A 13,671-nucleotide genomic window follows, 5' to 3' on the forward strand; every position below is an offset into this window, starting at 1 on the left:
TTCCCACTTCCTCTAATTTTCTACTTGCCTTACCATGCCTATCCCTTTTCACCACTTCCTCGTTCCCTACCGCTCCTCTCCCTGATATCCTTCTTTACTTCCCTGCCCTTATGAGATGGACAGGGGAAGTAGAAAACTCCCTTCTCCCCCTTTACCCTCTTATAATACATCTCTCCTCACTTACCATCCCATGCTTCACCTCTACCACTTTCTCTTCCTCGTACATACCCGTCTCACCCATGGTTCCCCTCCCCTTCTTCGCCCCTAATTTACCTCTTCAATCTTCATTTCCGTCCCGGGAAAAAATACCACAGATGAACATACGACCGAAACTATTACGGTTTCTACCTGAGGCTAAAAAATCCTTTAAAAAACGGAGAATGAATTAGGACAGAGTTAGAGTTTGGTTTTTGCAAACCCTTCGTCTTCTCTCTTATTTATATTAATATAAATAAATAAACTGTCTCTAACGAGCCGAAAACGAGGTAGTTGGAAGTCCTATTTTGACTTGGCAGCCTTTTTGTATTCTGACTTTATATCCTTGTTGTGATTCGATAAAATGGTTCATAAGCAAGTAGATTTCACTTCGATCTGGAAAGAATAAAAGTTTGTTTCGGTGGTCTGACGTGGCGCCGTCGAAGCTCCGTCAGGAACTGTCCACCTCGCTAATACTCGGGAGAGTTTTCATCTCTCGCCGTCTGTTCAACTGTCCACCACCCTCGGCCCTAGTGACCGTTGCGTCTCGCACGCGGTTCGGGTTGCCTGCGGCATTCGCGATGTTGCGCGAGGCGGACGTCGGGGGTGGCGTCGCCTGGTGGGGGAAATATTGCGAGCACCGTCGGGGGCGGACAAGCGCGAGGCGCCGGTCGCGCTTCTCAGTCGACGTCAAGCCGTCGCGACGCGTGCGTAATCTCCCTCCCTTCTGTCACATCCTCGAGGCCTGCCGACTCGCGTGCTTCCATCGCACTCTCGTGTGCCACCTGTTCGCACCACCCTCGTTGTCGCTCAAAAAGTTCCGGATTAATTGTGATGCTACGGAAATAACAAATCCACAATAGCAAAACGTGCGGTTCAATTTGTGCCAAAAATGGTGCATGTTCAGTGTTGGGGATAGGAAATCTCCTCTCTCAAAAAAGAGGGAGAGAAAAAGGAAAGAAAAACTGAGTTGGCGAGAAGAAAAAAGTGGATTTTTTAGTGAGCAGTGGCGTCGCCCTCGGATTACCGTTTTGACGGTAGGTTCAGTTTTTTATGAATTTTTGGAAAAAAGTTTAGGGACTTATTGAGCCGCGTCTTTCGAATAATTTAAGGTGATTTTCAGAATTGGGCCTCTTTAGGGGTCATGTTTATTTGTGCTTTAAGGTTTTTTAAGGGTCTAGAGAAGTTTTCAGGTCGGGGGGCAAATTTTGAATCAGGTTTCAGATATGTTTATTTCTTTATAATGTAGGATTTTTTCTTTGGGCGCCAAATAAATCGGGTTTGGAAAAAACGATTTGGTCTTTTGGATGAATTTTCTAGAAATCAGAGGAGGCCTTACACGATTTTCCCGCCTTTTGATGGATCGGAATTTCCGCGTCGTTATTATCAATAAAGCTAACTTTCCGTTCTCTAACTCTCCTATTTATTCAAATTAGGATATTTTGAGTAGCATAAGTCACCAATGCGACTGCTAGAAGATCAATTTTCGCCACTTACTTCCTATTGGTGGCCGAAAAAGTAAAAAAAAATTTCGCCCCCCCCCCCGTTTATAAATCGATCATATCTCGCTTAAATTGTAAAATTAAACCAGTTTTTTCTTTTCGCCTCACTGGTTAGAGTCTTGACGAATTTCATTAGGATTTTTACGCCTATCCGGGATAGGACTTCTTTTCGAAATTTTGTGTTCCTAAACTTTATAAATCGCGTCTATCTCTTTGGATTTTGAAAGCAACCGGCTTTTTTCCCACGCTCCATATTTTGCAAATCGCGTGTCCCTTAGTCATTGAAAAGGACCGCCGACCAGGTCACGGAAGTTTAGAATTGCGTTATTATTCGCGAAGTTAGGTTAACATACCGGTTTTGTTTTGGTTTATTTATTTGGCGCACAGATTTGATATCGTTGCACTCGAGCGATGCAAGCATCATCCGACAATTTTATTCTCGAGGCTCAGAGAGAAATAAAAACGCTGAAAATTCGAGAGACTGACAAATGGTTTTTCCGCTTCAGGGCACAAAAGTCACCTGAATTCACTGACTTGGTGTTTAATAGCTCCGTGATTTGATTGTTGGTAGTGACTATATCCTGCTATTTCCTGTCAGTCAATATTGCAATTTGCATCTATGGGGAGTCGAACTTTTTATTAGGTCTACAAATTAATTCGATGCCTTTGCTTTGATTTCTTCCACCCTAAGGTGGTTTAAAGGGCGATCCTCAAGTTTGAAAACAAAATTCAATAACTTCTGGTCCTGATTTAAGGTTAAAAATAAAAGTTCGGCCAAGAGTTACAAGACATCAAAGCAAAATCAGCGAATTAATTTCTAAATCTAGACAACCATTCTGGCCCCTCATCACATTTTTTTATACTTTTAAATCAGTTCTAGTCATTAAATTTATTGAGTAATTGTTTAAGAATTTTATTATCAGGAATTAAGATTCTTCTGTAAGAATGGATATTTCAAGGAAACTTATTTCAAGATACAGCAGTGACTGGTGTAAAGAGTGCAAACGACCTTGCGTTAAAAAAATATAAAAGTACGTCGACTACGGAAAAGAAATAAAAGTTCACGTGTTCGATAAGTTCTTATTCCCGCGACACGCCCGATTAACTAATGTTTCTATCACAGTGAATGCTATTTGAAGTCTATAAATACCATCAAAAGATACTTGATTTTCAAATAAATAAACTAATTAAGCATACTTTAATCCAGTTTTTTAAACAAACTTGAATTTTGAGAAGTAGAAAATTCAGTACTAACTGGAAGGAATTAGTACAGGCTGAAAGATTAATTAATGCGGTTTTTTTCTTTGTATATTGATTCCAATGACAAGTTGCGTAATGTTTATATTGTCAATCCATTCTCCTCGTCCAATGTAATCAGGCTTGTAGAAATAATTACAGCGTGTCTCTAGAAAACGTTAACTTTTCTTCAATATTAATTATTTTATAGTTTTTGTTTTAAACATTTTTACACTCTATTTTACAATTGATCATTTAATCAAGCAAAATCAAAAATGGGACATTGTGAGTAACATAATTCACAAATATTCTTCGAAAGTCAAAACTCAGTCTTTTGCATCAATGGAGGAACGGGAAGAATTTTAGTTTCACCACTTCCCGATTTTTAACGCAATCTTCTAGAAACAATAAATCAATTATATTAAATGTAATGGTGTGAATAAATTTATTATCACCTACATGGAATGAGCAGGAATTTCTAAAGTTTTCATTAAAGAAGTTTTAATCGTTTAAAACATTTTAAAAAGTTTTTTTAAGTTTTTTCCTTCAAATTCTGGTTCTGGAAATTAATTTTCTTTCCTAAAGCATTCCTTTAGATTGACCTTGCTTTAACTCCCATTTCTGGAAGATTTGCAACTCCTTAAGCCCCGTAGGGTATAATGTAGAACATTTTCAGAAAAATTTAAATTTTTCTATGTGAGCCTATAATCAATACTTCAGGATATTTTAAAAGATTCCAAGGCATTTTCAATTATTTACAAAATTTCCAAGTATTTCTAAGGATTTTAATGATTCCAAGGCATGCAGCCAAATTTGTATCCGTTTGTAGATAATTTTCTAGAATTTTGCATTTATGAAAGATTCTGTAATAAAAATGTTACAAGATTAGAATTTTGGTCTTTAAATGTTAGTGGTTAGAGAAAACAACAAATTGGTGAGGGAATTTTGCAAATGAAGTTTTGCCTAATTTTTCCAAAGGAACGGAAACATTTCTTTGCCAACAGATTTTGTGACTTGAAGTGTAGAAACAACTTAATTTTAATTTACGCTATCCGATCAAATACTAATTTGTTTAAATTTATTGTTCCACCTTCTTCAGTTTGAGTAAAAAATGCAATATAATGTCTATTTCAATAAGAAACTCCATTTTCTTTCATTTCTTTTCATTTTCAACAATAAACTTCATTTAAAACCAATCAGTTGTATTTCCAACAATCAGTTACATTTTCAGTTAAAAATATTAATTTCTAATTAAATTAATTTAATTTAAAATAGGAACTTCAAAGAAAGTTTTTGAAGTTTAAACCAGGGAGATTAATTTTCAACCTAAACAGATGATTTTTTAACCAAAAATGTAATAGTTGACATTTCAACAAAGAAGATTGTAATTTTAAATAAAAAACCTTTGGACTTAACCAACAAAGATAAACTTTCAACAGTCTACTTGACTCTTGATCTAAAACAAAATAAATTTCAACAAAACAATTTTTACACCAAAAAATTGATTTTCTGTCCAAAAAGAAAACAGAATTTTTTACCAAATAGTTTATTTTTCTTCCAAATATATTTTTCCAACTAATTTTCTACAAACCAGTTAAATTCTCAACCCAAAAATTACAATTTAAAAAAAAAAGAATTTGAACAGAAATAGATAAATTTTTAACCATGAAAAATTATATTTCTACCGTCAGATATGTATTTTCAAACGGAAAAGTTCAATGTTCAACGAAGTAGTTGAATTCTCAATCAAAAAGTGATTCTAAACCAAACAAGATAAATTTTTAACCAAATAGTTGAATTTTCGACCAAAATAATTTAATTTTTAATCCAAGATGTAAATTTTAAACCGACAAGTTAATTTTCTGCCGTGCTCTTGAATTTTTAAGCCAAAAAGATTATTTTTCTATAAAACAGTTAAATTTTTAACCCTAGAATAAAATTTTCAGCAGAACAGTTAAGTTTTCAATTTAAAAAATTAATTTCTAACAGTAGATATTTTAACCTAAAGAGATATTCTTTTTAAACAATTAAAAAATCTAATAGTTGACATCACAATAAAAAAAAGAGTAGTTCATTTTCAACCGACAGAGATTGTTTTTAACCAGCCTGTTAAATTTTTAACCATAAAAGAGTAAATCTCTGCAGAAAAAGATACATTTTCAAACCAAAAAGATAGTGAAAGACGAATTTTTAACACATCACTTGAGTTCTTATCTAATTACTGTATTTTTATCCCGAAAATATGAATTTTCAATAAAAAAGATAATTTACAAACAATCAGTTGATCCTCAACCAAATAGTTCAATATTCAGTGAAACAATTCATTTGTAACAAAAAAAGTCCAGCTTTCAACCACGAAGTTGAATTTTCAACCTTAAAAAATATAATTTCATAAAAAAAATGTTTTTTTCATATTGTTCAATTTTCAAAAAAATAATTTAATTATAAACCAAATGATAAAATTTTCTCACCAAAACAGATGAATTTTCAAACAAAAATTAAGTAGTAGATTTTCGAACTGAAAAGAATGAATTTTTAACGAAAAATAGTTGGATTTTATTAATGGGTTCTATTCTATTGATTCCGTTTTCATTTTGTTGAAAAAATAAGAAAAAAGGGGTGAAACTGTGAAGTCTGCGATAAATAAATAGGAGTTTTGATTGTTTATAGACCAACGAATAACATTTTATGTAAACAATAAGGTTCTTTTTTATTATTTTAGAAAATTTATGACATTATTTAAAAAGATTTGTGACTACTTTAAAAAAATTGTTGTTTTTTAATTTGTGGCCCTATTTTTGATAATTAAAGTGAGCTCGAAGGCCTTTGACTGTCTTTCTTTTAAAACTGTATTTTATTGCCCGAAAAACATATTTGATGACCGGGATTTTTTGGTCAATTAAGTCGACCATCCTGAACTGGTAAAAATATAAAATTTAAAAGAGTATTTGAAATTCATGACTCTCGCAGAGTCGAGTTGACCCGAGGAAACTAATTTTCTCCCTACGAGCCTGCATTTGACGTTGCGCTCACAGCATCACGAATCGCTCATAATGAGAATGAATTATTCTTCTCTTGTGCTTGAGTCTGGCATAAAGTTCGACTCGATTCGTGAGTGTTTACGTAGCTGGTGTGATATCACAAGGCACATGGCGCGCGGGTCGATGTGTGACGGCTTCAGTAAAGAAAAAAAAACTCTATCAAACGAACACTCGATCCAAACAGTTTGTTAAAATATTTTTCTATTCACTCTCTCCATGGCTAGAATTGATTGTGAAACACTACATTAAGAGGAAAAAAAAGTACTCATAAAGTTATAAAACTTTTTTTAATCATTTCAGTGAATCGTTCGTAAAAAGAGACGAATCTTCAACCAAAAAATTAATATTAAAACAAATAGTTCAATTGTCAATAAAAATGATTAATTTTCAGTAAAAAGATAAATTTTTAACCCAGAAGATCAATTTTCAAACAAGATTATTAATTTCTACCAAAAGGATGAATTTGTAAACGAAAAATTAATTTTAAACTAAATGGTTTAATTGTCACCCAAAAAGATGAATTTTCAACCAAAAAGATCAATTTTTATCCAAGAAAAATAATTTGCAGCTGAAAGAAAATTCATTTTCAACCAAGAAGATTAATTTTCTGTCGAAAAAGATGATTCTTATCCGAATAAATTAATTTTAGCCCCAAATACATGAATTTGCAAAGAACAGGACCATTTTTCAACCAAGAAGATTAATTTTCTACAAAAACAGAGGAACCTTCGAACAAAAAATTAATTTTAAACCAAATAGCTACATTTTTGACTAAAAAGATTATTTTTCAACCAGAAAAATTAATTTGCAACTAAGACGATCAATTTTCTACCAAAAAGATGAATCTTTGAGCATAAAAATTAATCTTACACGAAATACATGAATTTTTAACCAAAGAAGATAAATTTTTAACCAAAAAGATTAATTATATACATAAAATGAATCTTCAACCAAAAAATTAATTGTATACGCAATACTTGAATTTTCGACAAGGAAGATGAATTTTTAAACAAAAATATCAACTTTCTGCCAAGAAGATTAATGCTGTACAAACGAAGATAAATCTTAAACCAAAAAATTAATTTTCTTTCAAATAGTTGAATTTTCTACAATAAAGACGAATTTGCTAAAAAATACATTAATTTTCGAACCAAAAAATTAATTTTCAACCAAGAAAATTAATTATTGTTCTACCAAAAAGATGATTCGTCTACCAAAAAAAAAAAACGAAAAAAGGAAGTTTCAATTGATAACTTTATTTTTTTAGGAGATGGTTGAATTTTTAACTTGAAATAAAATAGTTAATTTTCAATTAAAAAAATTGTTTTTTTGTCAACCTAAACGATTAAATTTCTATGAAAAGAGATGAATTCTTACCCCAAAAAGACGTGTGTCGATTTGTCGTGGGCTCCAATGAGTTCGTTGAAATATTTTTCTATTCCCTTTTTTCGCGTCTAGAATTTATACACAAAAAAGACGGATCTTCAACGAAAAAGTTAATTTTAAAACCAGAACATTAATTTATCTACCAAAAAAGATCAATTTTCCGTCAAGAAATACATGATAAAATAGTTGAATCTTCTACTTTTCTAATTAATTTTAAACTATATAGTTGAATCTTAAACCAAGAAGATTAATTTTTTTTACTAAAAAGATGAATTTTAAACAAAATATATGAGTTTTCAACCAACAAAACCAATTTCAGCCAAAAAGAATGATTTTCTACACACAAAAAATAAATAAATTTCAAACCAAATAATTGAATTACTGACCAAAAATATTAAATTTTAATCAAAAACGTCAATTTTGAAACAAGAAGATTAATTTTATACCGATAAATATGAATGGTTATTCAAAAAGCTAATTATAATCCAAATAAATGAATTTTCAACAACAGAAAAATCAATTTTTAACCAAGAAGATTGATTATCTATCAAAAAGATGAATCTGGAACCAAAAAATTAATTTTAAACCAAATAATATAATTTCCAACCGAAAAATCAATTTTCGATCAAAAAAATCAATTTACAGCCAAAATAATAATTTTCTACGAAAAAGTATGAATTTCCAGTTTTAACCAAGAAGATAGTTCTACCCACAAAAATGAATCCTCGGCCGAAAAAATTAATTTTCAACCAAATAGTTTAATTTTTGACCAAATGATTAAACATCATCTACAAAACATAAATTTGTATCAAAATACAGTGAAACTCTTCTATTGCGCCTGTTTTGCATAAACTTGGAATAAAAAATATAGATTTTCAACCAAAAAATCAAATATTTATATTTTTCGTAAAAATAAATAATTTAAAAAAAATTGGAGTTCTAACTTCAAATACATTAGTTGAATTAATTAATTATTTATTTTTAATAATTAATTATTTTTTTACTTAATTCATGAATATGAATATATAAAATTTATGCGTTGGGACATGAAGTTTTATAAAAAAAAGGTGCGTCGCTGGGTCGTGGACTCAATGAAGAAAAATAACTTTACATCAAACACTCGCTCAAACGAGTTTGTTGAAATATTTTTCTATTCACTTCCTCCGCGTCTATAATTTATTGTAAAACATTGCATTGAAAGGGGAAAAAACATACGCAAAAAGTTATGCAACTCTTTTTAATCAGTTCAGTGAATTGTAAATAAAAAAAAATCCTTAAGCAAAAAGTTAATTTTCGACCAAAAAGATCAATTTCTAAACCAAATAGTTGAATTTCTAATCATAAAGATACATTTCGAATTGAAAAGATGAATTTTCAACCAATAAAATAAATTTTTAACCAAAAGGATTTCTTATCTGTCAAAAAAGATGAATCTTTAACCAAAAAATCAATTAAATATCAAATATTTGAATTTTCGAGCAAAAATATGAATTTTCAATAAAAAATATCAATTTTCAACCAAGAAGTTTCATTTTCTCCCAAAAAGGATGAAGTTTAAAAAAGAATTATTCAGCAAAACGTTGAATTTTCCATCAGAAAGATGCATTTTTAATTAAGAATATTATTTGTCATCCAAAGGATAAATTTTCCACCAACTAAATCAATTTCCATCCAAGAAGATTAATTATCTATTGAAAAAAGATGAATCTTTTACCAAAAGATTAATTAAAAACCAAATAATTAAATTTTTTACAAAAAATAAGAATCTTCAACTGAAAAATCAATTTGATTACCAGATTCTAAAAGACCAGCCACTATTCAAAGTTCTTTAAAAAACCAGGAAGAATAATTTTTTAGCAAAAATGTGAGTCATTAACAACAGAAAAAACTAATTTTTAACGAAATAGTTAAAATGTCGACTAAAACAATGACATTTCAACAGAATAGTTGCATTTTCTACAAAATAATTAAATTTTCAACCAAATACTCGAACCTTGAAGGTAAAAGAATGAACATTGAAGCAAAAATTGTTTAATTTTCTGATTGGGTTCTGTTAATTCAGTTCGTATTTAAGCGAAAAGAAGAGAAAAACAGGGAAAGTAAGAGGAATTCTTTTATAAAGGTAGAAAAAGGCGATTAGGCTATTGAGTGTGAAGACTGTTATTAAATTTAAAATTAATCATTTTAAACCTTTGTGACTTAAAAATGTAAAACTGTCAATGCTTGCAATTTAAAAGAATAAAAAAATGGTGCATTTTTTTTTAGTTTTAATTTAATTTTTGAAAGTTTTATTGTGCTTATAATTTAAACTAAGTATAGCGAACTTCTGAGAAAAACGGATAAAAGTTGTAAAAGTCACACAATCTGAACCCTCTACTTTGTTTGCACAAAATAAAAAAACAAATATTTGTCTGCATTACGCTATTATAGCGTTTTATTTTTTCTACGATATTTTAAAGTTTCGTAAAAATTTGTTCCTCATTTTTAGAAATACCGATAATTCAAAAAAATGTGATTTCAAAAATCAACACGTCGTAACTCCTATAATTATGAAAAAATACAAAATACTTTGATTCCAAAATGTCTCTGATACAACACTATAATTTCAAAAAGTTGCATTTTCGATCGCTTGATCGGCCGATTTTCTTCTTGTGGACGCTTCCACATTTTTATCATAAAAAGATAATCAGTGAATATTCCATCATAATCTTGGTCTCATTTCAAAGAAGAGATTTTGAGCATTAATTTAGCCAAGTTTGAAAATTTTCTATTCACTTTCCTGAAGCATGTCAAGAGTGGAAGTTGAGAATTCAAGTACGGCTGAATCTATGCGAAGTTTAAAATTCTTCCTATGTCTTTCTTAAATCTTTCTAGCTAAATGTCTTGCTGAGACAACAATGGAAAAAGAGAGGCGCGTTTTCAATGCGATTTTTTTTAGTGGACTAACACTTATGGCCAGTACTGTATACTGGCCCGCCTTTTTAATCAAAGTGTTCTAAAAAATAGCGAATGTCAGTTATTTTTGTTCTCATGTTCCGAGTCGCATCAGAATCATCTTCAGCAGCAAGTATGGTACGAAAATAAGTGGAACCCGAGCTGACGAAATTTCCTCTTCTCTCTCTTTCTATCTCTTCCTCTCGTTTTGCCTCTCTTCTTTGAGTCTTCTGTGAAAATGCACTTTGTATGCGGCGCGTTATAATGTCGCGTAATTATTATGTAAATAGAACGAGCCTTTGAGTCACCAGTTCGACGGAGTTTACTGCTACACTGGAAGCGATCGCGCCACGAATTCTCATTACACTCTCTATCTTCCGGCGTGTTTAACCAAAATGTATTGGTAATAACGCACGTTTTCTAGCTAGAAAGTCATTAGCTTTGCCAATTTCCCAATATTCTCTTTTGTCTTTCTACCCCGAGGCGGATTTGCAGGCCACTGGAGTACGTGTTTGCTCCAGAAAATCGCTTCTTTAACCATAATTTTCCGCTCTTTCTTACAAGGATGATATCTATCTGAATTTCGTACGTTTTGAATACCAAAAGTTGCAAATCCATCTAATAAGTAGTTTTTGATCCAGAGAAGCTTGAAGACTCCACGGATCAGCTTTGTCGCCAAACGCCACCTTAACCTATTCCTAACTCGATACCTATTAATTTAACAAGTTTACAATTTGGAACTTTTTTCTTCTTTCATCCCGCAGAATCCATTTTCACTTTTGAAAGACAATGTTGTCAATTATTCCAGTTTATTAACCCTTGTTTGATTCACGATTGAGCTAATCAGAGTCTGCTACATGGATCGACTCTTTAGGGTTTCAGCTTGATAATGGTGAATATTTGATTTTTGAGAATTATTTTGTGGTAAATCATTCTAGGATAAAAGCGGAGTATAAAGTTCGATATACGGTTTTTTTATGAGTATAGTTATTGAAATGAGAGAAATTGAAGACGACGCTGGTCAGCTTTGGCGCCAAATGCCGTATTTACCTCTTCTTCACCCGATACCTATTCATTCTAGAAAATTGTATCTTAATTTTTTTCCTTTGGTACCGCAGAATTTACTCCTCCTGTTGAAAAAAATTGTATCCATTCTCTCAGGAGCCTGTTTTATTAAAGAATGTGCTGAAAAGGGTTAGCATCTTTGACTGACTTTATGTTTTCAGCTTGCTAATGGTGACTTTTTAATTTATAAGAAAGTTTGGCTTGTAAAATACATTCTTGGATAAAAGAGGAACAGAAAAGTCCGTAGGAAAGTTTATATCTGATGATTAGTTTTTGAAACAGATAAACTTAAAGACCACACTGGTCAGCCTAAGCTGCTTGGACTGCCCACATGTTTTCAGCGTGCTAATGGTGAATTTAAAAAAATCGCATAGTTAACAAAACTCTAGAATAAAAGAGGAGTAAAAAAATCCTCAAAAAGTTTTTGTCCGATGAATAATTTTTTTTCCAGAGAAACTTGAAGAGTGCGCTGATCAGCTTCAGCTACGATTACTGATTTTTGGTATTCCGCTTGTTGATAGTTTTCTTACTAGTTAGTTAGCTAGTTTGTTAGTTAGCTCGTTAGTTAATTTTTTGTTTGCTTTAATTAAACAGTTTTCTTAAATTATATTTTTCTGAAAAAAAGGTTTTCTAATCGCTCCACTGTAAAAATTAAAAAAATTCACTTTCCATCTTTTCAGAAATGACATTAATTATTTTCTGTAATTTGAAGAGTTAACTTGATCGATACTTTTTATTTCTATTTCCACAGATTGTGGAGTAACATCTATACTGATCGATAGTAACTACTCTGCTGGTAATACAGATTTCCTGTAATATTACTCGCATCAACTGTTTTTTATTTAAAATAAAAATCTTGTTTGTTTGAGATAATAACTATAGCATTTTTCCTTTCGAATTTATCTTTTTTCTTAAAAAGGTAATTATTTCTTGAAAATTCGAAAAATTTGAAAGTTTAACTGTTTTATGGATAGTTCATTTTTTTCGGTTGAAAATTCAAACGTTTGATGTTAAATTTTTTTTTTAATGTCCATTTTTGATTTGAAAATTAAACTTTTTTTCTAGAAAATTCATCTTTTGGACTGGAAAAATTAACAATTTTTATAAATAATGAAACTAATTTGGTTTAAGGCACTTTTTTGTTGGAAATTTAAATTTCGTTTACTTAATTCAACTGCTTTATTTAAAATTCACCTTTTTGGTTCAATTCAACAGATTTTAATTCCAAATTAAAATCTTTCCTTGGTTGAAATATCAACTATTATACTTTTTCGATGAAATATAAACTTTTTGGATTAAAAATTCAACTATTTGGTGGAAAATAAATGCATTTTTTGTTTCTTTAGGATTGATAATTTTGGTTGAAAATCATACTATTTTGTTATTGTTAAACCTACTTATTTCGTTAACGCTTCAATAATTTTGTTAAACATTCATCTTTTTGGAGAGAAAATTCGTTCTTTGGATTGAAAATTCAATTGCCATTTATAAAATTCGTCTTATTGTCTTGGAAGTTCGTCCCTTTCGTTTGAAAGTTTGATTACTCGCAACTTTTGGATCTAAAATTAATTTGTTTCTTGAAAATGCAATATATTTCAACTTGAAATTTTAAGCGTTTCACATTGAATTTAATATGCTACCTATAAATTAATTTTATTTAAAAGAATCCATTTCCTTATTTTTGTGAAAAATCAACCTATTTACCCTGATTTGAGAGCATTTTGGACTGTGAAGGCTGCTACAAAGTTGCCTTACGGTGCCAAGTGTAAATTGCGGCGTTTTAGGCCTCGGGATATAAATCCTTAAAATGCAGAATTGTGCAGAATGGATAAAGCATTTTCAACAGGGCTGGCACCAAGGCGTTTTGATTTACGACGCTTGTTTTAAAGACCTTTTTAGACAATCAAACTTTCGTCAAATCTTGGACCAACTTGGCTCAAAACTTGCATTCAACTCTTTGCCTGGCACGGAATCGTCCAATTTCGATCTCCAAGTTTCACGAAAGTTTGATCGTTCGAGTGGCATTTAAATGAAGGAATTCCCGAAAGTACATTTTCGACTTTTCTTATAGAATTACAACTGTCTTCCATAACAAGAATAAATTTGTTAAGCTCTTTCGATTTTAAGTCTTCCTTGAATGCAGTTGCACGTGGAGCATCTAATCTCATTCCAGAGCATGGAATTTCAATCTCGAGATGCAATTGTCGTCTCAAGTCGCCACGATATTTCCTCAATGCATAATCTGAATTGCACAATGGAAACCTTACTGCGAAAGAATTCCTTACCGCGCAATAAAAATTGAGAGAGTCATA

The 13,671-nt window shown here is 31.1% G+C and overlaps 1 protein-coding gene across 10 annotated transcripts in view; it reads left to right on the top strand.

Moving 5' to 3' along the window:
* Positions 1 to 13,671, top strand: part of LOC117171515 (CUGBP Elav-like family member 2) — a 979,205-nt gene that overhangs the window by 353,979 nt on the left and 611,555 nt on the right. The window contains exon 1 of one of the 10 annotated variants that reach the window (XM_033358899.1): positions 945 to 1,232. The exons of the other annotated variants lie outside the window; for them this stretch is intronic. The gene's annotated coding sequence lies outside the window, so the exon portion shown is untranslated. Of the gene's footprint in view, positions 1 to 944; positions 1,233 to 13,671 lie in introns of those variants that run through there. 10 annotated transcript variants of the gene reach the window in all.

The sequence above is a fragment of the Belonocnema kinseyi genome, chromosome 1 (genome assembly GCF_010883055.1).
Source record: "Belonocnema kinseyi isolate 2016_QV_RU_SX_M_011 chromosome 1, B_treatae_v1, whole genome shotgun sequence".
Classification (NCBI taxonomy): Eukaryota; Metazoa; Arthropoda; class Insecta; order Hymenoptera; family Cynipidae; genus Belonocnema; species Belonocnema kinseyi.